Source organism: Scyliorhinus canicula, chromosome 17 (assembly GCF_902713615.1).
Source record: "Scyliorhinus canicula chromosome 17, sScyCan1.1, whole genome shotgun sequence".
In the NCBI taxonomy this organism is placed as follows: domain Eukaryota; kingdom Metazoa; phylum Chordata; class Chondrichthyes; order Carcharhiniformes; family Scyliorhinidae; genus Scyliorhinus; species Scyliorhinus canicula.
In genome coordinates, this window is record NC_052162.1 from 10,622,479 (window position 1) to 10,650,404 (window position 27,926).

The 27,926-nt window shown below is 48.5% G+C and overlaps 1 long non-coding RNA gene across 1 annotated transcript in view; it reads right to left on the reverse strand.

The window, feature by feature from the left end:
* The window catches only part of LOC119952084, a 170,921-nt gene that overhangs the window by 24,946 nt on the left and 118,049 nt on the right, over positions 1-27,926 (reverse strand). The window contains exon 2 of the long non-coding RNA XR_005457756.1: positions 1,752-1,903. This is a non-coding gene — a long non-coding RNA (uncharacterized LOC119952084). The remainder of the gene's footprint in view (positions 1-1,751; positions 1,904-27,926) is intronic.

Sequence of the window (27,926 nt, forward strand, 5' to 3'; positions counted from 1 at the left end):
GGAAGTGGGTGTCAATCACGCAATCACAATGAAAATTTAAAGGGTAGTTGGCGGGACACGTAAGACACATGTAGTCACGTGGTGAGGGAGTGCAGGAAGCACCTGAACCCTCTGTCAGTTCTGTAAGTTGTAGCAAACTCATCAAAGGACCAAAATGAACTGGACATGTTGGGACAGGACATTCCATTTTAAATGGGCAAATCAGGCAGACAACTGAATCAAGACAAACAGGCCATGAGTCATGAAACAGCCCAATCTCATTCAGAGACCAGGGGCAGTTGAAATGCAAATCACTTGTGGCCCCGGCCAGAAAGACTCAAAATACCTCAATGGGATAACAATTAAAGTTGTCTCCAGCGACCATTGTCAAGTGACCAGCAGAAACCAGAGACTTTATAAGTTTTTTCTAAGGGCACGCTTTAAAATCAAATTATATTATGACACCTTTTGATTGGGGAACTTGATGACTTCCATTCTGTCAACAATCAGAAAGACTTCCTTTGTCCTGGGAACTCACCTGTGGGAGGGTCAGTGTTTGACCCATTCAGGATTTTACCCTTAAAAAGTCAAGTCTGAGGAACTCTTCCCCCCTGCAAGAACGCTGCTCTCCTGAAAGAAACTCTACTCTCCTGCCTGACACACGCTTTGCCTGGCTGAAAAGAGACCACGAGAACTGAAGGAGCAACAGCCGCAAGGACCGGTCGGCTTGGATGAAATTCTAAAGAAATCTGTGTCAACGTTTTTTTAACTGTCTCTGGAGCGGTGAGTATATTCCTCCAGCTCACAGAAAACTCCCAATTAGTATAGCGTGTTGAGGTTTGGGGTGAGTGAGTGAATGTATCTGTGTTTGCGTCACTAAAGTAAATCTGTGTAAACTGTAAGAATTTTCGATGTGCAGTTTAGTCTCTTGTTTTACACATAGTATTTCATAATCGTTGTGTGTGTGTGGGGGGGTTAATCCGAGTTGCAGAAGACTTAATTTCTCTTGAATAAATCAATTATTTTAAAACTACCATTATTTTGGTTCTCACCTTCCTTTCGCTGTCCGCTCTGGTCAAGTCACAATAATTGGCAAGACATATTCCCATAGTCAAGGACCGGAAAAGGGAATCTGAGCGCTTCGAACACGCTCACTCAGGGAGGCTACTGGTCAGGAATAAACAGTGGTCCCTCTTTCTCTCTCTCTCTTGTGAAGTTGCATTAGTGGGGCGCTTCTGGGTGACATTTCACCATCACAGGAGAGAGACTCACACAGGCGTAGGTGGCAGTCAGGGTAACTGGTGTGGCCTAAGGACAACCTCACTGGTTAGGTATAAACAGTGAGACTTGCCGCCTCTCTCTTGCGAAGCTGTCCCTGTGCGACACTTCCGGGTCGTGGTTTTAACACCTGCAGGAGAGAGACACCCACAGTTCTCTGTGACACCCAATACCAACCAGTTGTGGAGTAAAGGAAACCCTTTTCATTACAGTTGACTAGTTTGAAAGTCCAGGTGGGATTTAAAGAGTGGCCTGGACAAGTGCGCAGGGATTTTGAGAGGGTCACAAAGGAACACGGAACTTCCCTTCCAGGCCAATGGTCGCATTATTTTTGAACCCCCAGTCTAATACCCCTCCTCCCTTGAACGTCTTTGATTTTAACCCCCATCATTCACCCACTTCCCCTCGCCCATTCAGTGATGCCACCCTGCAGGTTCCCCAGGGATCTGTAGGAGCTGTTCTTCCCGAGCGACAGCATTAGAAGACCCTCCTACCTTACCAACGACGTCTGGACAGAGATCGCAGCGGAGGTGAACACCAGCAAACCTGGGACCAATGCCACAAATATGTCAGCGACCTCCTCCAATCTTCTAGGGTAATCGGCCTGGTAGCGTCGCATTGACGGTGCCCTCGTCAAACAATGGATCTGTGAGAGTGGGGAGAGAGACCAGATGGGAGAATGTGCAATCATTTTCAACAGCGCATTCCAAAGCCTGTCACAAGTATGTATGATTGTGTACCAGTTACAATGTGAGGATGTTTTCAGACAAGGGGTTAGGTGCCCCATGACATCTTTCTAAATCTCCATTTTGCATGCAGGAGAAATCGCTGTTTAATGCCGGAGATAGAGCCAAGACGGTTTGGGTTGAGCCGGAATTGAAGATCCTGACCCCATCTGAGGCAGCCATGAAGATCACCAGCTGTGCCATTGCTGGCAGGCAGTGAGAGACGATTGGCCAGGCAACAGAGGATAGCCACCAAACTTATTGCAAGCAACGAGACAGCACACTTAGCAATCTGCCTGCACCTCATCAGCGGATGTCAGGGTCACACCAAGACCTTGTGATTGGCAATCATTGCTGGCTGGAGGGGGTTGAGGAACATCCCACTGCTGGAGGCATGGTTGCATTCAGTCTCTTCTGGGTGTCCATGTGTGTGCCAGGATTTGTATTCTAAAGTCTTTGGGACATGACTAAACATGTAGCCTCTGTGACTCTCTCATATATGTCATGATAAGGAGATTGGCTGAGGTAAATTATTCCCATGACAATTGAAATTTTGTTGCTACATTCATAGCCCTGTCTTGGTGATCTAGGCTCAGAAACATTAGTCACAGAAGTTTCACTGATATGTATTCAATTGGGAGGCCTTTAGAAGCAGGGAAAGTCTTCAACTGCAATTGTGTCCGACTATAGTTAATTTCCCCTGGCCTTCTTGGGGGTAGAGGAGGTAGGTTTTAAGGTAGCTCCAGATGGAAGCTGGCAGAGGTGAGTGCGTATCCTGAGTGGGCAATGGTGGTCAGGCAGTTGCCTCACTCCTGCTCAATGTTAATAAGAATTAGCTAATCTCTGGCAGCTCCGGCACAATATTACATGTGCCTGACATCGTGCTGCAAATTCTCTAGCCTTTTACTAATATTCCTCGCCAGCATCTTCATCTCAGGCAGAGCCCAGCTCTGGAGGAGCTCTGTCTTCGTCTGGAGTTTCCTCTCCTCACTGCAGTGCCACATTGTGCGATGCACAGCAGGCCTAGGAAATCCGGAGTATCCACTATGGCACATACTGGTCAAGCCACCAGAAGTGTATTTTCAGCCAGCCCAGCTCCATGGTTGCCCTGGTCGACAATGCAGGTCTTCATTGTCAACTGACTCAAAATCCGTCAGTGTTCTCAACATTAAAGGGCTAAAAAGCCTTTGTTTGTTGTGATTGGTCAACCTGTCCATAATGATAAGTTGCCAGCACCCAAAGCTTTTAGTGTTCAGTATTATTTACCAAAACTGGGACATCATGAAAGGTCCTAACATTTTGGAGAGTTCCAGGAAAGTTCCAGAAAGATCGCAGTGCATGAATCAAGTAAAGTGATAACTTTTCTTTACTGCTGTACCTTATCTCATCCTCAGGACATCTCAAGGCAAATCTCATCCATTGATTTACTTCTGGTGTACAGACACATTTGTTATGTATCCCAATCTAATACCCATGTTAAGCAAAGCAGGACACCACAAGTAGCAAATGAGACAAATGAGCGATTAATCTATGTCAGTGGTGTTGGCCAAGAGATAAAGCCTGACAAGGGTCCGTCTGGAACGTTCTGTTCTTCTTCAAATAGTGCCAAAGATTTTTTTTTACAGCTGATTGGTAAGATAGACAGAGTCGTCCAATTCTGGACAGGAGACAAGAAGAAAGATTAAATATACCATTGTTTGTGCACCCCAACTAACCCCAAGCTAACGTTTCGACCAACAGTCAAGTTAGTGGGGTGAATTCTTGAAGCAGAATAAAAGTGCAAATGCAAAATAACAGTTATTCACAGTATTTGTGCAGTGTTAGCTACAATTCCAAAGGTGTGTGGGTTAGGTGGATTTGCCATTCTCAATTGTCCCTTGGTTGCCAAAGGTTAGGTGGGATTATGGAGTGTGGGCCTAGGTAGGGTGCTCTTTCAGAGGGTCGATGTAGACTCGATGGGCCGAATGGCATCCTTCTGCACTGTAGGGATTCTTTTTAAAAGTCAGAAGGGAGAAGATAGCCACCTGCAGAAAGACAGCTATGTTTGACCCACCAATGGTTGTGGAATTCAAACAATTAGTTGAAGCACGGCAATTAATATAGTGATCGTGGAAGGAGGTTTTACGATTATAAACCGAGTTCACCCAAGTGACTGAAAACCAGTTGCTTCCATCTTATAACAGGTCCGTTATAAAGGTTAATCTTTATGAAGTGCAGAATATAATGTTGAACATCCTGGGGGTGAAATCAGTCATTAGCAGCGGCGCAAATCAGGTGATGAAGAAACTGTCAGTGCCAATTTAACCCCAGCTGATTTTCTTCCCTGTTGCCTTGTGGTGTACAACGAGCAGGCGATTCATTAGCACCCACTTTGAGCTCCTGCCCAAGATTCACGTCAGCACGTCAACATGTTATCCTGTCCCAATGTTGCTAACATAGATCCTCCATTTACATATTGTGACTCTCGAAGTCAAGTTTAGCACAATGTTTCAATCAGATGCCTGCCGGCAGTAATTCAAAGAACAAAGAACAAAGAAACGTACAGCACAGGAACAGGCCCTTCGGCCCTCCAAGTCTGTGCCGATCATGCTGCCCGTTAAAACTAAAATCTTCTACACTTCCGGGGTCCGTATCCCTCTATTCACATCCTATTCATGTATTTGTCAAGATGCCCCTTTAATGTTACTATCGTCCCTGTTTCCACCATCTCCTCCAGCAGCGAGTTCCAGGCACTCACTACCTTCTGTGTAAAAAACTTGCCTCGTACATCTCCTCTAAACCTTGCCCCTCGCACCTTAAACCTATGCCCCCTAGTAATTGACCCCTCTACCCTGGGGAAAACCCTCTGACTATCCACTTTGTCTATGCCCCTTATAATTTTGTAGTCAGGTCGCCCCTCAACCTCCGTCGTTCCAGTGAGAACAAACCGAGTTTATTCAACCGCTCCTCATAGCTAATGCCCTCCATACCAGGCAACATCCTGGTAAATCTCTTCTGCACCCTCTCTAAAGCCTCCACATCCTTCTGGTAGTGTGGCGACCAGAATTGAACACTATACTCCAAGTGTGGCCTAACTAAGGTTCTATGCAGCTGCAACATGACTTGCCAATTTTTATACTCAATGCCCCGGCCAATGAAGGCAAGCATGCCGTATGCCTTCTTGACTACCTTCTCCACCTGTGTTGTCCCTTTCCGTGACCTGTGGGCCTGTACACCTAGATCTCTCTGACTTTCAATACTCTTGAGGGTTCTACCATTCTGGTAAATCTCTTCTGCATTCATACTGGAGAGGTGCTAAAGGCGCAGTCAATGTTTCACTAGCCGCAAGTCCGTGTATTCCCCAGAAATACTTGAAGCTCACATTTCAGCTGCTTCAGGTCCAACATGTCCAGAGGAACTACAACCAGTCAACCAACCAATCCAGAGCCCTATTGAGCAAGGTCATGGAAACTACAGTTTAAATCAACATAAAGTACAATTTACGCACTCTTTACAGCAGTCTAACATAGCATTGTTTTACAGTCAATTGAGGACACGCACATTGACTATAGCAAAATGTTTGATGGGGATTAGCCTGTGTTTTTCAATGGAGAATAGAGCACTGTCAGATTGCACTTAACACCAGGAGCCAACTATTAACCATTACAGGTTGTCATTTAGAAAGTACATCACGGCTAGGTGTCAATAATTGGAATCGAATGGATCAAGTCAGAATAGATACAGTCACCTTAGATGCATTAAGAGTAAATGGATTGGATTTGGATTTGGATTTTGTTTATTGTCACCTGTCCCGAGGCACACTAAAAAGTATTTTTCTGCGAGCGGCTCAACAAATTATTAAGTACATGAAAAGAAAAGGAAATAAAAACAAAATACATAATAGGACACCACCGTGTACATAACACTGGCATCGGGTGAAGCATACCGCGGTGTAGTGTTAATGAGGTCAGTCCATAAGAGGGTCATTTAGGAGTCTGGTAACAGTGGGGAAGAAGCTCTTTTTGAGTCTGTTCATGCGTGTTTGCAGACTTCTGTATCTCCTGCCCAATGGAAGAAGTTGGAAGAGTGAGTAAGCCGGGTGGGAGGGGTCTTTGATTGTGCTGCCCGCTTTCCCCAGGCAACGGGAGGTGTAGATGGAGTCAAAGGATGGGAGGCAGGTTTGTGTAAGGGACTGGGCTGTGTTCACGACTCTCTGAAGTTTCTTGCGGTCTTGGGCCGAGCAGTTGCCATACCAGGCTGTGATGCAGCCGATAGGATACTTTCTATGGTGCATCTGTAAAAGCTGGTAAGGGTTAATGTGGACATGCCGAATTTCCTGAGTTTCCTGAGGAAGTAGAGGCGCTGTTGTGCTTTCTTGGTGGTAGATCGACATGGGTGGACCAGGACAGATATTTGGAGATGTTTGTTGTTAAGGTAGTTCTTATGTTCTTATGTTTATAAACATCTCGGAGTCAAGTGCTTGCACTTCCTCTTTTTCCCAGTAAAAAGCACTTAAACTGGTTTTGATGTGGTCAGGAGCTGTCATAGCTAGATTTGTCAATCATAGAAAAACTTTACAAGGAAAGGGAGAGGAATTGCCTCTGGCTGATGCTCTAGCGATTCAGTTCTGGAGGGAGAACATAGTCTCCCAAACGGATAAACCAACCCTCTATCTTTTTATTTGTAAGAGGGTGATAGTTTGGGTCTGTATCTTTCAATTTCGGGCAAATGAGGGGGATCATGTGATTTGTGCTGGGGTCTCCCTAACTGTAAAATATGGGTGATAATTTAAAAATATCAAAGGCAAACTCAAATTGTAAGGAGCCTGATTTGAGGACAATCATAGCTGTAGCCACGTCAATAATTAAAACATTTTGGGTGGGGTTTCCCAGCCCACTCCTCAGCATCATGTATTTTAGCACCGCAGGTGGCTCCTCATTGACCACTGGCCAGACCGAAAGACCCCTTTGGTGGCTATTTCAGTCCCGCTGAAAGGGATTCCATGGCAATTCCTCGGGATAGGCAGGCCACATCTGGAACATCCCACCATTAAGTCTCGTGAATTTGTTACATTTTCATTCTTTCATGAGATGAGGGTATCATTGGCAAAGCCGGCATTGCTCTTGGACGGAGTGGCCTGCTCGGCCATTTCAGAGAAAATTAAGAGCCAACCACAATGCTGTGGATCCAGACCAGGTAAGGGGGGAAGATTTCCTTTATTAAAGGGACATTCATGGACAGAAGTATTTTGTAACAGTTGATGATGGTTTCAACATCACCGTTACCGAGACTAGCTTTATATTCCGGATTTATTAATTGAATTCAAATTCCATCTGCCGTGGTGAGATTCAAATTTAGCCTCGACCGCGGGATTACTATTCCAGTGAAATTGCCACGATGTCACCATCACCCCACTATCAATAGTTACTCTGAAACCTGCCTGTTGTTTCAAAGGTGAAAGGCATTTGTGGTCAGGGATAGATATTGAACAATTCAGCTTGGGGACTGGGCAAAGGTGTTTCCTGTTGCCATGGAGAATGGAACAGGTGAAGCCATTTTGGGATCAAGTTGCAGGCTTCCCTGTATATCCTGGAATTACACAGTCGGGGCACTTGCGGTTTTGGCATTGTTTAGTTTCGGGATCACTGTGTTGAGGGAGCAAAAGAGGTCAGTGTTAGCCAGGCCTGCACATTAAGCAGAGAAAATATAAAATTTATAATTTGCCAAGAGGAACACAGGTGGGAGCGCAAGATCAGTTGGGAGGCAAAGTTCATGAGAGAAAAGAGGCTGGGAGATTTGCCTAGGTTGGGGCTGGAGGAGGAAATCCATAGAGATATTCATAGCAAAATAGTAGTGATAAAATCTTTGGGGTTAGCGCTGAAAGTAACCAAGATAGTGGGTAAAAGCCAAGAGGGGGGGAGATTCTCTGATGGCTGACGGCAAAACTGCAAAACGTGATTGGGCAGAGAATAGGTCCCGATGCTAAAATCGCAGTGACCGTCGATATGATGGAAAATCACAATTCTCCATCACCTCGACAGCGGCGTCAATGCGTTCCGGAGCGCATGTACAGTAGAAACATATCATTAGCGGGCTTGACTCGATATTCTCCGAGGCCTCAGATGGGCCGAGATCCCAATGGTGCAGTTCCCTTGTGCTTTTAAAAATCGTGAAACCGGCATTGGCCGTTGAGGGAGAGAGAGGGGGTACGGAGAGTGTCCAACATTGCCATAGTTTGCTGACAGTTGGGTCACTGGCCAGGGGAGTAGTGGGGGGGGGGGGGGGGTTGAGGGGGTGCCCAGCCAGGAGGTGGGCTGTGGGATCAGGGTGGGCGGGCATGGAACACCATTGCCACAGCCGGCATGGGACCCTGTGGTTGGGGGTTGGGGGGGAGGGCGGTCTTCCTATCACAGAGTTTCCTGTGGGGTGTCTCCCTATTACCGGATCCTTATGGAGTGTCTCCCTATCACAGTGGACTCCATAAGGCTCCCCTGTCACAGTGGACCCTGTGGCGGTTCGCCCTATCACTGGGATGCTGTGGTGGTGGGTCTCCCCATTACAGAGTTCCCAGGGGGTCAAGTGGGGCCACCCCAGTACTTGGGTGGGGAGTGGGGTCAGGCAATCCCGGGATTGGTGGCTGCTGCGCGGTGCAGGGAGGGCAGTCGGGTCCAATTTGCGGTGCTGGGGGGTAGGGGGGGTGGTTGGGCCTCGGATGAGTTTGGATGGTCTCTACCCACATGGCCCTAGCGTTATGGCCCTCGCTGTGGGGCCAATGGGGCAACAGTTGCCCCCTTCGCCCAACTTGAGGTCCCCCACGTCAGGACCACGATTATAGAGACCACGGGCGGGATTCTCCGACCCCCATCCGGATCGGAGAATCGCCGGGGGGCAGCGTGATCCCATCCCCGCCGGCCGGCAGTCGCTGGCAGCTCTCCCCCCACCCCCCCCCCCCCGGCGATTCTCTCAGCCCGCGATGGGCAGAAGTCCCGCTGCTTCTATGCCAGTGCTGCCGGCGTAGATTGAACCAGGTCCCTTACCGGCGGGACCTGGCGTTGCGGGCGGGCTCCGGGGTCCGGGGGGGGGGGGCGCGGGGCGATCTGGCCCCGGGGGGTGCCCCCATGGTGGCCAGGCCCGTGATCGAGGCCCACCGATCCGCGGGCGGGCCTGTGCCGTGGGGGCACTCTTTTCCAATGCCCCGGCCGTCTGCCTCTGCCAAAGGCCTTCCACGCCAGCCGGCGGGGCGCAAACCACTCCGGGGCGAGCCTAGCCCCTAAAGGTGGGGAGGATTCCGCTCCTTTGGGGCAGTCCGACGCCAGAGTGGTTCACGGCACTCTGTCCCACCGGGACCCCCCGCCCCGCCGGGTACGGGAGAATCCCGCCCCACACGTGAATTGCACCCATGTGATTCCCGGCCAGGGGGATCAGAGAATCAGGGGAGGGCAGGGCATAAGGCACCAGGCCCGCTGAATAGATACAACAGCAACCTCGCGGCACAATTGCATTTATTTTCATGCTCCCGCTGACATGCAGCGTAAAACTTGCTGACACGGCCAGCGGGGGAGGGGTCTGAACATTGAGTTCGGGTTGGCGCTAATCCTGATTTTGCCCCAACGCCCAAATCTCCATCCCATCGGGGAACACATTCCGGGTGCTGGATTCTCTGGCAAGACAGAGAATCCAGCCCAATGTGTGTGTGTGTCTGTGAAATTAATTTGTGGGTTTGTGAAATTAATGTGTATGTGAAATGAATCCATGTGTGAAATAAATATGTGTGTCTCTCTCTGCTTATTTGCAAAGAAGTTTTAGCGGCATTAAATTTTTAACCTTTTTATTAAATGAGTCATGTGAACTGAATCCTTCACAGACTGCGGAGTCTGAAAGAAGACATTATCTAGATAGCGACAGACCTTGGAGATGTGTGCATAGTTCTGTGTTAACAATAAACAGTTTACGTTCAATCACTCAAGCCTCCAGAGACACCAAACAATCTTACAATAGGAAGCAGCCCAGTTCTTATAAACCAGTGTATCAAATAAACCAACTCAACATGGGCAACATGTGGAGAGTGAAGTGTTGGCTAGTGTCGACTTGAGAGATGAACAGACACTTCCAACACTGATGAATGTTCAACTCAATTTTATTAACTAACTTCTAACTAACTAACACAAGATGACTGTGGGTCTAAATGATGCTAATTTAAAATAGAGACCTAAGCCTGTCCAAATCAGTTAATTCTCTCAGCACGTGTTGTGAGTCTGTGCTGGGCTGGATGAGTTCTTGTTATATTCAGAGGCAGCACCCAGAATGAGTGGGAACCATGGTGCCCTCTGCCTTTATAGTGTGTGTATTCTAACTGGTGATTGGCTGCGGTGTTTGCACATGTTGATTGGTCCCTGTGTATGTCCATCATGTGTGTCTGCACCATGATATACTGGTGTATATTGTGACAGAGAGATCTACTAAATGAACAAAATCTAGCAACCTTTCACAAGTCTTCTTCTTTGGTGATCATTCACTAATGAGTATGATTGCCCACCGAAGAAAGTCTGTGTTATTGACCATAGGTTCTGTGGATCCTTGCGTGGCTAACGTGCCCAATTCTGGAGCCGCATCTCCGACCTCAAACGTGGCAGGTGTTTCCAGAAAGTGGAATTGATCCTTGGACTCGGGATCACCGGTATTCCTTTCTCATGCTCCTTTTCCAGACCTCCTCTTGATGTCGGGTGTCCTTGAAGAAATGTGTCCCTTAAATCAGGAGGTTCCTCCAGGCAGATTTCTTCTGAGCAAGAGTCTCTCAGGTGTTGACGTCTCTGTTGCATTTCTTGAGGTAAGTCTTCAGTGTGTCTTCCTTCTTCAATCACAAGCAGAGGCCAGATTGACAAGGAATATGAGAAGTCCCAAATTGGATGATGGTGCAGGAGAGAATGTTCTTTGTAGTTTGCAGTTGGGGCACTCACTGTTTGAGGAGTTTCAGATGTGATGTGATGCGCAATGTTGAAGGGAACTGGACTTACCATGAATTCTTACAGATGACTACATCAGTCCATTCGGCTTCTTTCTGTGGTATTTTCTTGAAGGGGAATGGACAGGATCCCACTTCCAATGGAATTTTGGCCAATCAAAAGCAGCTTTAATGTAACCAGTTCTGACACCAAATTCCAGCCACCCCCACCCCACCCCCGAATGCATGATTTGTCACTCCTCCTCCTCACCCCTTACCCAAGGACCATGAAGTTCAGGGATGAGGCTTTGGGAATTGATAGAGAGGTTAAAAAACCATAGATGAGCTCAGGAGCTTTTTGTCTTTCACTCGGTGAGTTGTTCTGACTTGGAATGCAATTACTGAAAGGGTTGAAAAAAGCACAAAGGGACTTGAGAGTCCTTGTTCAAGATTCTCTTAAGGTTAACGTGCAGGTTCAGTCGGCAGTTAGGAAGGCTGGTTTAACACAGGGCTAAATCGCTGGCTTTGAAAGCAGACCAAAGCAGGCCAGCAGCACGGTTCAATTCCTGTACCAGCCTCCCCGGACAGGCGCCGGAATGTGGCGACTAGGGGCTTTTCACAGTAATTTCATTTGAAAGCTACTTATGACAATAAGCGATTTTCATTTCATTTCATTGCAAATGCAATGTTGGCATTCATGTCGAGAGGGCTAGAATACAAGACCAGGGATGTACTTCTGAGGCTACATAAGGCTCTGGATAGACCCTATTTGGAGTATTGTGAGCAGTTTTGAGCCCCATATCTAAGGAAAGACGTGTTGGCCTTGGAAAGGGTCCAGAAGAGGTTCACAAGAATGATTCCTGGAATGAAGAACTTGTCGTATGAGGAACGGTTGAGGACTCTGGGTGTGTACTCATTTAGAAGAATGAGGAGGGGGGGGATCTTATTAAAACACAGGATAGAGTAGACGTGGAGAGGATGTTTCCGCTTGTAGGAAAAACTAGAAGCAGAGGGCACAATCTCAGACTAAAGGGACAATCCTTTAAAACAGATATGAGGAGGGATTTCTTCAGCAAGAGGGTGGTGAATCTGTGGAACTCTTTGCCACAGAAGGCTGTGGAGACCAAATCACTGAATGTCTTTACGACAGAGATAGATAGGTTCTTGATTAAGAAGGGGATCTGGGGTTGTGGGGAGGATTTGATTTGATTTGATTTATTATTTTCACATGTATTAGTATACAGTGAAAAGTATTGTTTCTTGCATGCTGTACAAACAATGCATACCGTACAGAGGGACGGAAGGAGAGAATGCAGAATATAATGTTACGGTTATAGCAAGGTGTAGAGAAAAGATCAACTTAATACGAAGTAGCTCCATTCAAAAGTCTGATGTCAGTAGGGAAGAAGCTGTTCTTGAGTTGGTTGGTACGTGACCTCAAACTTTTGTATCTTTACGGAAGAAGGTGGAAGAGAGTATGTCCAGTGAAGTGTTGGCTAGTGTAGACTTGAGAGATGAACAGACACTTCCAACACTGATGAAGGTTCAACTCAATTTTATTAACTACTTCTAACTAACGAACACAAGATGACTGTGGGTCTAAATGATGCTAACTTAAAATAGAGACCTAAGCCTTGTCCGAACCAGTTGATTCTCTCAGCACGTAGTGTAAGTCTGTGCTGGGCTGGACGAGTTCTTGTTACACTCAGAGGCAGCACCCAGAATGAGCGGGAACCGTGGTGCCCTCTGCCTTTATAGTGTGTGTATTCTAACTGGTGATTGGCTGCGGTGTTTGTACATGTTGATTGGTCCCTGTATGTGTCCATCATGTGTGGCTGCACCATGATATACTGGTGTATATTATGACAAAGCTATGTACAGGGAACAAGACTATTTACAGAGGAAGGTGCCTGGTGCAGATGACTACCATGAACTGGAACAACCAATGAATCTATTTACAAATCACTGGAGAATGAATGCAACAATGAAAGATATAGAAAAAAAACATTTCCGAAAGTCCACATGTGTACAGAGTTCATAAGTTCCGTCTCTGAGGTGGGCGATGAACTGGTTGACCAGATAATAATGTCGTCGACATATACCCGGACGCCGTCGATCCCCTCCATCATCTGCTCCATGATCCGATGGAAAACCTCGGACGCAGAAATGATGCCGAATGGCATCCGGTTAGAGCAGAACCTACTAAAGGCTGTGTTGAATGTACACAGCTTCCTGCTTGACTCATCTAGTTGGATCTGCCAGAAACCCTTCGAGGCATCCAGTTTTGAGAATAGTTTGGTATGGGCCATCTTGGACGTGAGCTCCTCACGTTTCGGAATCGGGTAGTGCTCCTACATGATATTCTGATTCAGATCTTTCGGATCAATACAGATCCGCAGCTTGTCGGACGGTTTCTTGACACAGACCATGGAGCTTACCTAGTCTGTGGGGTCCGTGACCCTAGAGATGACTCCTTGGTCCTGGAGGTCCTGGAGCTGTTGCTTGAGGCGGTCCCTGAGGGGCGCTGGGACTCTGCGAGGTGCATGGACGACAGGCGTGGCGTTGGGCTTGAGTAAGATTTTGTACGTGTACGGGAGTGTGCCCATGCCTTAGAAGACATCATGGTATTGCTGGATGATGGAGTTGATTTGCACCCTGAAGTCTGTGTCAGAGGATGCAGACACATCGCTTGAAGAGAGAGAGTGTACTCTCTGCACTAAGTGGAGCAGCTTGCATGCCTGCGCACCAAGCAGGGGGGCTTTTGAGGCAGCAACAATCTCAAACGGGAGAATGGCTGTGTGAGCACCATGTGTCACCTCAAGGCAGCAGGAGCCGCTGGTGGCGATGGCATTGCCATTGTAGTCCAGCAATTTACACGCAGATGGCAGGACAGCAGGCTGTACACAGAGCTTGCGAAAATCAGACGACGCGATGAGATTGGCAGAAGCGCCAGTGTCCAGGCGGAACCTGACGGGACCGGTTGACCGTAAGGGTGGCACACCACTCCTCATCCTGGCCGATGTGGACGTGGACGGGTTCAGTGCCACGCTTGGGGGACATCCTGTTCGTAGTAACGACGCCGATTTGGAACGAGATCTGTGGGTCAATGCAGGCACAGTCGGAATCAAAGTCTAGAGTAGGTTCATTGATGGCAGGCTGGATAGCCCTGACGTCTCTGTGGGGCTGGGTGGGCTTCCTAAAAACAGCAGGCATGGAAGATCTGCACATTGCAGCGTAGTGGCCTCGTTTGCCACACTGCAGGCAGCGTTGGGACTTCGCGGGACATTGCCGCTTTAAGTGGGCGGAGCCGCAGTTGCCGCACCCCGCAGCTTCGGGACGTTCGTCGCGCCACCGTGCATGCGCGGGGCGATCCAGCGTAGCGTGCACCTGCACGAAGCGGTCGGTGATATCAGCACGCTCGCTGCGTGTAAGCGCGGGACTCCGTGAAAAGCGCGTGAAATGGCCGCCATCGTTCAGATCCAGAGCCTGAAAAGATTTGATCATTTGGACCCATTCAGCCTCGTAAGGGGCTTGCCGCGCCGTTTCAGCAGCCTGGATGCAGGAGTAGCACGTGGAGGCATGTTCATGAAGTACACAGGTCTCAATGGCCGTAGAGAGAGTGAGCTGCTTTACTTTTAGTAGCTGCTGGTGCAGGGGCTCAGATTGAAACCAAAAACAATTTGGTCATGGAGCATGGAGTCAGAGGTGGACCCGTAGTTGCAGGACTGCGCAAGGATGCAGAGGTGGCTAATAAAGGACTGGAAAGGCTCGTCCTTACCCTGAATTTGCTGCTGAAACATGTATCTCTCGAAGCTCTCGTTGACCTCGACCGCGCAGTGGCTGTCGATCTTTAGAGTACGGTCTTGAACTTCGATTTGTTCTCCCCCTCATCGAAGGTGAGCAAGTTGTAAATGTGCAGAGCGTGGTCACCGGCTGTGAAGAGGAAGAGAGCAATCTTCCGTGCATCCGAGGCAGCTTCCAGGTCCCTGGCTTCGAGGTACAGCTGGAAGCGCTGTTTGAAAAGTTTCCAGTTCGAGCCCAGATTCCCTGCAATGCGGAGAGAGGGAGGCGGGCGACCGGAGTCCATTCTGTAGGATGGCGCGAGACTGGTGGAAGGCAGATCACTGAAAGGTAGGTCTCAGAAGTGCGAGCATCCCTCAACTTCTGGTACCATGAAGTGTTGGCTAGTGTAGACTTGAGAGATGAACAGACACTTCCAACACTGATGAAGGTTCAACTCAATTTTATTAAAAACTTCTAACTAACTAACACATGGTGACTGTGGGTCTAAATGATGCTAATTTAAACTAGAGACCTAAGCCTTGTCCGAACCAGCTGATTCTCTCAGCACGTGGTGTGAGTCCGTGCTGGGCTGGATGAGTTCTTGTTACACTGAGAGGCAGCACCCAGAATGAGCGGAAACTGTGGTGGCCTCTGCCTTTATAGTGTGTTTATTCTAACTGGTGATTGGCTGTGGTATTTGTACATGTTGATTGGTCCCTGTGTGTGTCCATCAGTGTGTGTCTGCACCATGACATAATGGTGTATATGCCCGGGTTGCGTGGGGTCCTTAATTATTCTGGCTGCCTTTCTGAGGCAGCGGGAATTATACAGAGTCAATGGATGGGAGGCTGGTTTGTGTGATGGACTGGGCTACATTCATAACCTTTTTAGTTTCCTGCAGTCTTGGGCAGAGCAGGCTCCATACCAAGCTGTGATACAACCAGAAAGAATGCTTTCTATGGTGCATCTGGAGAAGTTGGTGAGGGTCGTAGCTGACATGCTAAATTTCCTCAGGAGGCAGGTGAATAGGGATTATAAAATATCATCCATGATTGAATGGCGGAGCACACTCGATAGGCCAAGTGGCCAAATTCTGCTCCAAAGTCTTACGGCTTTATGGTCTTATGGTGGAAGAAGATTCAGTGCTAACTCTGAGAAGAAATTAGTTTCTGTATATTTGAAGAAGAATACTTGCTTTTGGGGACGTGGGCAGGGGTAATGCACATATTTGGATAACCCTACAAAAGAGCTGACACAGGCAGAATGGGCTGAATGCCCTTTTCTCTGCGCTGTCCAATTCTCTATTTCTATGACCCATGGCAATCTAACAACGACAGGTCAAATATACCTTGGCCGGGATTCTCCGAGCCTGCGCCGGGTCAGAGAATTGCCGGGGATAGGGGTGGGGGTGGGGGAGGGGGGTGGGGTGGGGGGGGATGGGGGGGCACGAGAATCCTGCCACGCCACTCTGAAGCCAGGTCGCTGATTCTCTGGCGACCGGAGACGGACACGGGCCGAACGGGGCAGCACAGTAGCACAAGTGGCTAGCACTTTGGCTTCATAGTGCCAGGACCCCCGGTTCGATTCCCTGCTGGGTCACTGTCTGTGCGGAGTCTGCACGTTCTCTCCGTGTCTGTGTGGGTTTCCTCCGGGTGCTCCGGTTTCCTCCCACAGTCCAAAGATGTGCAGGTTAGGTGGATTGGCCATGATAAATTGCCCTTACTGTCCAAAAAGGTGGGGCGGGGTTATTGGGTTACAGGGATAGGGTGGAAGTGAGGGCTTAAGTGGGTCGGTGGAGATTGGATTGGCCAAATGGCCTCCTTCTGCATTGTTTGTTCTATGTTCTATGAACTCCCACCGAGTTCCGCCGAGTTCTGCCGGCATGCTTCAAACCTGGTACCACCCGGCAGGAGTCCGGACCCGCGGCTGACGTGGATATCCTGGTGGGAGGGGCGGGGAGATCTGACTCCGGGGTGGGCCTCCACGGGGTCCAGGCCCGGGATCGGGTGCCTCTGATCGGCGGACGGCCCCGATCTGGAGGGGACCGACCTGCTTCCGTGCGGCCCGCTGTTCGGTTGCAACCACGCGCATGCACTGGCGCGGAGACGGCCGTCGCATGCATGCGAGGACCTGCGCCAACAATGGCGCGCATGCGCGGACCTGTGCCGGCCATGTACGGCCGGCTTTCGGCACCGTAGCACTCCGCCACTGCTCTAGCCCCCGAAGAACAGGAGAATTACTGGGCCTGGAGGCCCATTGACGTCGGAGTCGCTCGCGGCAGTTTTGACGCCGGCATCAACACTTGGCCACGATATCGGAGAATCCCGGCCCTTGACTTTTACAATATCGTTTTGGACTGTTGGAAAACACGGGCCGGGATTCTCTGCTGGCGGGATTCTCCGTTATGCCGGCACCTGGGGGTTTCCCGACTGTGTGGGACTGCCCCACAATGGGAGACTCCATTGACCGGCTGGCATAACGGAGAATCCCGCCGGCCGGTCGGGGCAGAAATGTGGTGCGGCGGGGCGGAGAATCCCTCCCAGGATCTTCCTAAAACACATCACTATGAAAATTCTACGATTGAGAGAATCACAGTTTCATATATGAGTGATACAACCTCACATTTATTTTCTGAGCCTTTCTTGCTCAATATTTAACTAACCTGATGAGCATATTATCTATGAATTTCTTTATTCTCATTACAAGCAAGAAAATGGACATTGATTCCAATTTCCGTTGTAATTGTGATCATTTGCAATCTCCCAAATGTGCTGGCTAATTCTGTGCAAAATGAGAATCAGCTGCGGCTTAAAAGCCGAACAGAAATTAATTTTACAGTTCTTAGGCAGCATAGTTTGGTCCTGCCAGCAGTTGCTAACTTTATTTTGTGTCGCGTCTTTTCGTCCGACGTCACTTCGTCCAACGACACTTCGTCCACGTCTTTTGGTCCAATGTCTTTTTGTCCGCCCGTCTTTTGGTCCAATGTCACTTCGTCCAATTATCCAATTACAAATTAACTCCGTATAAAACCATTTAATTGATAAAATGCAAGTACAATACAGCAAGTGAATTTAATTGCTACAATGCAAGTAATTGATAAAATGCAAGTAAAATGCAAGTTGAAAAATGCAGTTAAAAAATCTAAAAATGCAGTTAAAAAATCTAAAAGTTTACTAATTACTTAAAATTCCCGAATTAAGAAAGAGAACGGTAATATCTATCCTTTAACGAGGCTGGTTAAAGGAAAGAGAACGATAATAACTATCCTTTAACGAGGCTCGTTAAAGGAAAGAGACCGGTAATAAAAATCCTTTATTGCATATTATACCTTGCTTTGTGCATTAGAGAAGATTTCTATTTACAAAAAGTTAATGTGGGGAGTGGAGTGGAGTGCTACTAAGCAAGTTACAAAAAGTCTTTTACAAAAAAAAATCATCCGACAAAAAAACGTAACAAGTCACAAAAAGTCTTTCACGAAAAAAATCATCGGACAAAAAGACGTTGGACCAAAAGACGGGCGGACAAAAAGACGTTGGACCAAAAGACGTGGACGAAGTGTCGTTGGACGAAGTGACGTCGGACGAAAAGACATAGCACCACTTTATTTGAGCAGGAAATATGGTGTAATCACCCACAATTACAACCCACGTCCTCCAGTTGTGACTTGTTGCAACTTGTGGAGGTCTTGTGGCGCAGTGAGTAGCAGAGCATAGCTGGCTCATATCAGAAGCTCCTGGTTCAACCCCCAATCCAGGACTTGATGACCAGCAAACTGGTTGGGCATCAACGTGCCAGAATGGCAGACAGTGAGGGTGGAAGAGATTCCTGGACAGCCATGTGACAGAAAAGATGTTGGAGCCTCTGCCACCACTATCCATAGTTCCAGACTTCAACATGCATGTAAACATGTATGTAGTAACATGAACTCCCCGAGTGAACTGTAACTCACCATCGCATCAATCAGGGATTTAAGTCATCATGCAGTTGGCAGTACTCCTGCCTCTGAGTTGGAAAGTTCTATGTTCAGCTCTTGTTTTGAGCACAAATAATACGGATGACACTCCAGTGTAGACTGAGGGAGTGCAGGACATCCAGGTACCATTTGTCAGATGAGTCCTTGGTGAGTCGCGTACACGGTGAGGATCAGCTGTGGCTTAAAAGCGGAACAAAAATTAACTTTACCGTTCTTGGGCAGGAGGCAAGGCGTAATCACTGATGTGACCATCAATTCACAAGACACATGGTTAGAAGTGAACAGTGGTTTTAATAATCTCACAACGGAGCCTGCCTGCGACGAGATGAACTGGCAGGCAGGCTCAGACTGCCAAGCTTTATACAACCAGTTGGTGGGAGGAGCCATGGGCAGAGCCAAGGGTGGAGCCCAGTACAAACTCCCGTACACTCCCAGTACATCTCCCCCTAGGGGCAGAGCCGCGCAACTGCTCGTGTGCCAAGCTTACACGGACATAGTACATCATATGTAATAACAGTGTGAATTCCGCTACTGTGATTCACCACAATCACCCACAATCACAACTCAAGTTCTTCTGTTGTGAGTTGTTGCAACTGCATGTCATATGTCAAGGTCTTGTGGTCGGTTTAGCTCACTTTGCTAGACAGCTGGTTTGTGATGCAGAGCGAGGCCAGCATCCCGGGTTCAAATCCCGTACTGGCTGAGGTTATTCATAAAGGCCCCGCTTTCTCAACCTTGCCCCTCACTTGAGGTGTGGTGATCCTCAGGTTAAATCACCACCAAACAGCTCTCCCCCTCAAAGGGGAAAACAGCCTGTGGTCTTCTGGGACTATGGTGACTTTACCTTACCTGTGGCACAGTTGAAGGCACCATCTGCCTTCTCAGGTGGATTTAAAAGATCCCATGGCAGTATTTTGAAAAAGAGCAGAAGTCTTCTCCATGGTGTCCTGGCCAATATTGATCACTCACTCACCATCACAAAAAACAGATCATTGCTCTGGGTGAGAGATGGCTGAGTATAATTAGCTGCCATGTTTCCTACATTACAACAATAACGACACATCAAAAAGTACTTGATTGGCTGTAAAGCACTTTGAGACGTCTGGTTGTTGGAGAATGCATTCTACAAATGCAAGTCTTTCTTTTCATGTCTTAACTACCATGAAAGTAACTTAGGATATCCCGTGGAATGTTTGATGTGTGAATGTGAAGAACACAACCGAACAGCAGGATCTGAACCATTTGATTGCTGGTCATGATATAATTTATGTGACAGGAACAGATGCCGCGATTGCCTATAAAAGATCATTGAAGTATGAGGCAGATTTGAGACGGCATCAACACCCATTACGTTTTAGCACGGGATCAGGGCCATACGATTTCCCGTGACCTCCCCGGAATATGAACTGCTCCTTCAAGGGAGCGGAACTTCCCAAGTTCTTCCCAATGGTGGGTGGGTCCAAAACCAGGGGTCGCAGTCTGAGGATTCAGGATAAACTATTTCGGACAGAGATGGGGAGACATTTCTTCACCCAAAGAGTGGTGAGCTTGTGGATTCATTACCACAGGAAGTAGTCGATGCTAAATCATTGAATATGTTCAAGAAGCAGCTAGATATAATACTTGGGGCGAATGGGATCAAAAGTTATGGGGAGAAAGCGGGATTAGGCTATTGAGTTGGATGATCAGCCATGATCGTGATGAATGGCGGAGCAGGCTCGAAGGGCCAAAAGGCCTCCTCCTGCTCCTATCTGCTATGTATCTATATGTATGTAGAAACCCCGGCTTGGGTGCAGGTCAGGGATGGAGACCTTTAGGGGAGTGGAGGAGTTTGGATTTGTATCGTGATAAATCTTGTTTGTTAATTTCTACCTATCATCTATGCGTCATGCTTAACACAGAAACACCAAAGGTCTATAGGGGAATAGAGCGGGAAACTGGAGTTGAGCCTCAACATCACCCGTGGTCTCATTAAATGGCAAAGCAGGTTAAAGGGGCATCAGGTCTACTCTAATTCAACAATTATATTATGTTTTTATGATCTACAGCTGTAAAGGCCCTTAATTCCTGTTATTATATCCACTCATGTATATAATGAGATGCAGACACTGATTGACACACAGGGTGACCAATGAACACACAACACAGAACAACCAATCACCAGACAGGACATCACCACTATAAAGCACACAGGGCATTAAGGCTCCCGCTGTCTCGGGACCCAGACGCTGAGACAGTCAGAGTGCACAAGCTAGTGGGCACTACTGCCATGTGGTAGCTAGTAATTCTGCTCGAGCCAGTAAGAGGTCATTAGTAGGATTAGTAGAGTCTCAACCCACAGCTGAACATGTACAGCAGTTCATAGTTAAATAAAACAGTGTTGGATCATCTCCGGTGTCAGACGTTTGCATCCAGTTGCAGTCAACGTCGAACCAGCCTGCCTAACACATCAATTCCCTGCCTCTGTCTTTCTCACCTCCTTTGAGGCGCTTCTTAAAGCCTATTTCTTTGACTAATATCCTGATCGCTTTCCCCAATTTGGAATCATAGAATCCCTACAATGCAGAAGGAGGCCATTTTGGCCCATCGGGTCCGCTCTGACTCTCCGTCAGAGCACCACACCTAGGCCCACTCCCCCGTCCCATCCGCGCAACCCCACCTAACCTGCACATCTTTGGAATATCCTCTTGTTCAGTGTCAAGTTCTGTTTGGCATTAGCTCCTGCGAAGTACAGTGGATCATTTCACTTTAAAAAATGCGATAGAGGGCCAAATTGTTCGGGTTGCTGTCTAATATTTTCTTTGCTGCTGATGAGTAATCGTTGAAAAGTTTAACGACATATGTACGAACATAGGAATTAGGAACGGGGGTAGGACATTCAGCCCCTCGAGTCAGATCATGATTGATCTGATTGTGGCCTCAGCTCCATATTCCTGCCTGCCCCTGATAAACAGTAACTCCCTTGTCCCTCAAAATCTCGCTAACCTTAACATACTAGTTCCCATTAGACAACACTAAAACAGAACAGGCCACTCTCATGCCACTTTCGCAGACAAAAAGAAAAGAGCAAAATGCTTTTGAATAGCAGGATATTTGTCAGCACTACAGCCACCAAGAAACATCCTGCCTAAGGCAGACTTGAACATTTGTCTGCTGAATTGCACTCCATATTTTTGAACTATGTCCCCTTGTTCTGGTGTCATTAACAACTAATTGATTCCAAACGGTAAGAGCAAAATAATGGACTTGTATAGTTTTTTTTCAACAGAAGGCAGGACTGATTTTACGACCTGCAGTCATCTTAGATATTCCCCTGGATAAAATGATACTTTGTCATTCCAGTCAGTGAAGGTTTTCTGTCTGCCTCCTCTATCTAATTATTCGATACTGTAATCCAGGAGTGTAACAGTAATGTCTGCTTGTGGTCTGAAGTGCATGTTAGGTATTTCAAACACGCCCCAAAGCACATCTCTCCAAACATTCAGAACGTGGATTGAAATATCTGTGTGAGAGGAGACTCAGGCATGAATTGTCAAGCTTCTTTATTTTGCAGGGAGACAATATAATCATAATCACATCTTACTTCAATTCAAATAATCGCAGAAGAAATCTTTGAGAACAACCAAAATAATTAAAAACATGGCAAACAATTTAAACTGGCAGATGCAAAAGCAAAATACTGCAGATGCTGGAAATCTGAAATAAAGACAGAGAGTGCAGGAAAAGTTCAGCAGTTCTGGAAGCTTCTGTGGAGAGAGAAGCATAGTTGACGTTTCAAGTCCAATATGGCTCTTTTTCTGAACTGAAGGGAGGTGGAAATGTGATGGATTTTATGCCGCTGAGTTTGGGGGTGGAAGAGGAGGGGCAAAAGGAAAGGTCTCAAAATAAGGGGAAGTAGATTTAGGACTGAGTTTAGGAGGAACTTCTTCACCCAAAGGGTTGTGAATCTATGGAATTCCTTGCCCAGTGAAGCAGTTGAGGCTCCTTCATTACATGTTTTTAAGGTAAAGATAAATAGTTTTTTGAAGAATAAAGGGATTAAGGGTTATGGTGTTCGGGCCGGAAAGTGGAGCTGAGTCCACAAAAGATCAGCCATGATCTCATTGAATGGCGGAGCAGGCTCGAGGGGCCAGATGGCCTACTCCTGCTCCTAGTTCTTATGTTCTTATGTTCTTATGTCTGGGATAGATCAGAGAGCAGGAGAGATGACGGTCGGGATATTACGGTCCCCCCCCCCCGGTGGTGGGTTTTGTGGCAGTGAGGGGCGCATCCAAGGGAAAGCCCATTGAGAACGGTAGGACAGAAGATCCCGCCACCGGCCACTGGCGTGCTGCCCTCTGCTGCTCCAGAACACGCAGAGGGGGAGGAAAATACCTTCCTAAATGACAAGGAAGTAATGGAACAAAGGGCATAGGGAGGGGTAATGGCTGCAGTACATTAACCGCAGTATTGGTTTAGATTCAGTCTGAATGGCAGACTAATGAACAGCCCTGTCTGAAAACAAAAACATCAAAAACATAATCCAAATCTGCACTTGCATGGCAAGAGAAACATCATCAAAGTGGGGAACAGAGTTTGCGGTCTGTAAGTGTTGAATTCAACGTTGAGCCAATTGGCTGTAAAATGCCTTATTGGGGCGGGTTTCTCCAATTGGCGACGCCAAAATCGCGTCCGCTAATCGGCAGGAAAATCAATTTTACTCGAGGAGTGCGCCGCACGCCGTCGGGACAGTCTCAGGACGACAACTGAGGCCCTCGCCCGATGCTCCGCCCCCGATGGGCCGACTTCCCGACGGCATGGGACACGTGGCCTCTCACTTTTCATCAACCTCGCGTGTCCAGCAGCGCCACTGTCCCGGGGGGGGGAGCATTTTGCTGACAGGGGGTGTGCTTCGGCGGGGGCTGGGGGAGTGATGGGGGGGTGGGCGGTCCAGGGGGTAGGAGTGATGGGGGGGGGGCGGTCCAGGGGGTAGGAGTGATGGGGGAGGCGGTCCAGGGGGTAGGAGTGATGGGGGTGGCGGCCCACGGGGTAGGAGTGATGGGGGGGGGGGGCGGTCCAGGGGGTAGGAGTGATGGGGGAGGCGGTCCAGGGGGTAGAAGTGATGGGGGTGGCGGCCCAGGGGGTAGGAGTGATGGGGGGGGGGCGGTCCAGGGGGTAGGAGTGATGGGGGGGGGGCGGTCCAGGGGGTAGGAGTGATGGGGGAGGCGGTCCAGGGGGTAGGAGTGATGGGGGAGGCGGTCCAGGGGGTAGGAGTGATGGGGGTGGCGGCCCAGGGGGTAGGAGTGATGGGGGAGGCGATCCAGGGGGTAGGAGTGATGGGGGGGTGGCGGTCCAGGGGGTAGGAGTGATGGGGGTGGGGGGGCTGTGGGAGTGATGGGGGTGGCGGTCCAGGGGGTAGGAGTGATGGGGGTGGCGGTCCAGGGGGTAGGAGTGATGGGGGAGGTGGTCCAGGGGGTAGGAGTGATGGGGGGGGCGGTCCAGGGGGTAGGAGTGATGGGGGAGGTGGTCCAGGGGGTAGGAGTGATGGGGGGGGGGGGCGGTCCAGGGGGTAGGAGTGATGGGGGAGGTGGTCCAGGGGGTAGGAGTGATGGGGGGGGGGGCGGTCCAGGGGGTAGGAGTGATGGGGGAGGTGGTCCAGGGGGTAGGAGTGATGGGGGGGGGGCGGTCCAGGGGGTAGGAGTGATGGGGGAGGCGGTCCAGGGGGTAGGAGTGATGGGGGTGGCGGCCCAGGGGGTAGGAGTGATGGGGGAGGCGGCCCAGGGGCTAGGAGTGATGGGTGGGGGGGTGGTCCAGGGGGTAGGAGTGATGGGGGAGGCGGTCCAGTGGGTAGGAGTGATGGGGGGTGGCGGCCCAGGGGGTAGGAGTGATGGGGGGGGGGGCGGTCCAGGGGGTAGCAATTGGTTTCACGGGGGCAGTTTTTAGCAGGCCTGGTCCGAGCGCGGACGGTGCCATGTTGTACAGCGTGGCCGCCGCAGGACGCCACCATGCGCGGCCACTGACCCGGCCATTATGCATCCGTATCAGCCGGTATAGCTGGGGGCTTTACATGGCACGGCTGCTATCCCCCCACTGGGCGGAGCATCAGTGTGTGGACAGCGCAAACGTTTTGGTCATAAGACCAGACGGATCCTGCGGACATAGCTGCAGAATCAAAGAATCCAGCCCGAGGTGCTGTGCTTCAAGCTGGTGTTGAGCTTCACTGGAACATTGTAGCAGTTAAAGGATAGAAACAGGAGAGTGAGAGAAAGGTGGTGACAAGAGACTGGAAGCTAAGAGTCATGTTTGTGGACTGAAGACAGGTGTTCCACAAAGTGGTGCTTATGGAGAACAAACAATCTGTGTTTGTTCTCCATAAGCACCTTGAACAATATTGAAAATTGAAAGACGTACAAGTAAATCATGGCTTCACCTGTCGGGGCCTTGTTCATCGAGGAGGTAGAGGGGCAGGTGTTGCATCTTTTACTGTTGTATGGGAAGGTGCTACAGGGGGTAAAATGAAGACTGGACCAGGCTGTCGGAGGGAAAATGATCCATTTGGAATGCTGACAGGGAAGGAGAGGAAAGGTTGTATTTTGTGGTGACATCGTCCTGCAGATGGAGGAAATGGCAGAGGATAATCCTTTGAATATGGAGGCTGGTGTGGTATGTGGTGTTCTTTATGGTTCTAATCTTAGGATGGTTGGCGTAATGTTAACAAAGACCACAAATAGATTTAATCTTGAACATAGCTAAAGATTTATTTACGCAACTTAATTGGGTTCGACACTTACTCCTATATTATAAACAGTTGATAATAAACATGCAATCTATACTCATCTACTAATCTCTCCACTACTACAATGACTATGATCTGCTCTCACTCACACTAGCTTTCCTATAGTCTATCTCCCAGCTTTCTCCTCAACTTCTCACCTACGAAGCTTAGCATTGATGTCTTCTATAGTTCTACATCAAACTCCCTCTAGTGGTTGACTTGGATATAACATTAACCCATACTGTTCTGTACATTTATCATAATGTCAGAGGGTGGCAAGTGAGGACAAAGAGAACCCTATTGTGGTTCTGGAAGGGAGGAAAAGGGATAAGGGCAGAAGTGCAGGAATTGCATTTTGTGTTTGATATGTACAGTACATGAGATTCTTTTATATATATATACACATTTTGTTACCTTCTGTCTTGGTGCACTATCCTCCCCCCTACCGCCCGCCCTCGCCCATCCCCACCAGCCCCCCCTTGATATCCTCCCTGTTCATTCGGGGTGTACTCCCCCCCTTGCTTCAGCTCTCCCCTTTTCCCCCCTTCTTTCCTCTGTGCTTTCCTGTCAGTCTTCTTCTCATTTTTATTTTCTTCCTTTCTAGTTATTGTTGGCCTCGAACAGGTCCTGGAACAGGCCGACAAATTGCCCCCATGCTTTGAGGCAGCCTTCTTCTGACCCTCGGATGGTTTGATCTTCTCCAAATGGAGAAATTCTACCAGGTGTGCCAGCCAGTCTGCAGCTGTGGGTGGTGCTGCTGATTGCCAGCCGAGCAGGAATCACCAGCGTGCCATTAGAGAAGCGGAAGCTAGGGCATCGGCCCTCTTCCCCATGTGTAGCTCTGGCTGCTCTGATACCCTGACGGCTGCCATTATTGGGCACGGCTCCACTTTCACCTCCAGAACCGTGGACATCACCTCGGAAAAGGCTGTCCAGAGTTCTGACAGCAAACCAGAACAAAAAATGAAATAAATACCTTTCTTTGTCAACTTTTAAACTCTTTGTGAATTTTAAACCTAACCTGTGTCACAGAGTACAAGGGTAAGGAGGTTATGCTGAACTTATATAAGATACTTGTCAGACCTGAGCCTTAGTATTGTGTACAATTCTGGGTGCCACACTATAGAAAGGATGTGAATGTATTGGAGAAAGTGCAGAAGAGATTTACAAGAATGGTTCCAGGGATGGGAAACTTCAGTTATGAAGAAAGATTGGCGAAGTTAGGACTGTTCTCTTCGGAGAGGAGATTAGATAGAGATGTTCAAAATCATGAGAGAGGTGGACACACTGCATAAGGAGAAACTGTCCCTGCTCATGAAAGGATCAAGAACGAGGGGGCTCAGGGCAGCACGGTGGGTTAGCACTGCTGCCTCACAGCACCGAGGTCCCAGGTTCGATCCTGGCTCTGGGTCATTGTCTGTGTGGAGTTTGCACATTCTCCCCGTGTTTGCGTGGGTTTCACTCCACAACCCAAAGATGTGCAGGGGAGGGGGATTGGCTACTCTAAATTGCTCCTTAATTGGAAAAAATGAATTGGGTAATCTGAATTCATTTTTTTTTTAAAAAGAAAGAAAAAAAAAGAATGAGGGGGTGAAAGAAGCGAATGTGATGCTGGAAAAAATCTTTTCACACAATAGTGTTTGGGGTCCGGAATGCACTGCCTGGAATTTTGCCGGAGGAAGGTTCAATCGAGGCATTCAAGAGGGCATTGGATGATTATTTAAATAAAAACAATGTGCAGGCTTACAGGGAAAAGGGTAGGAGAATGGCAGCAAGTTATAGTGCTCACTTGAAGAGTCGGTGCTGATACTTTACAATGAACTCCTTACACCGCAACAATTCTGTAATTCTTCATGGTTTGAAGTGTGACCGACATTGGGAAAAAATGATTAATTTTACTGAAGTTGCATGTCCTGTCTATCGGGGCAGACTTTCCCAGCCCTGTGGAGCAAGGATTGGGGGTGGCGGGAAAAGTCAGGGAAAATAGATGGGATCTGTATTCGGATAGTTTTCTGGCCTCCAAGGAACTCTCCCAGACTTTTCTAGAGAAGGGAGACAACTAATTAATCCTGTAAAGGTATTTCTTATCGGCCATTTTGTGTACTTTACTGATGCCGGAGCTGCCCCCCCCCCAACATCATGGAGGGGCCAGGTCAATTGCAAACCAGGGGACTTTCGGACCCAGAGACAAAATGTCCAGTGTTGGGACTTTAACCCTCTCTGTTTGTAGCTCTGTCAAGGGGCTTCTCCCCCAATCCGATTGCTGTAAATGATTTTCGGCCTCTTTAATTGGTCACTTGTATCCGAGGGCCTCACATCGTTGTATCCCATTGCTGCCTAACCGCCAAAGAAACGCCTTCGTCACACAGTGGTGTTGCCAGTATTACATTATTCTGGCCTATCTGGTTGTGCCTGCAGCTTTGGAACACCCTCTAAGGACAGCGCACATGTAGGCGGCCAATTAGGAGGCTCCTCCCAGACGGTTATGGCGGCGGGTGCAGTGTTGACACGGGT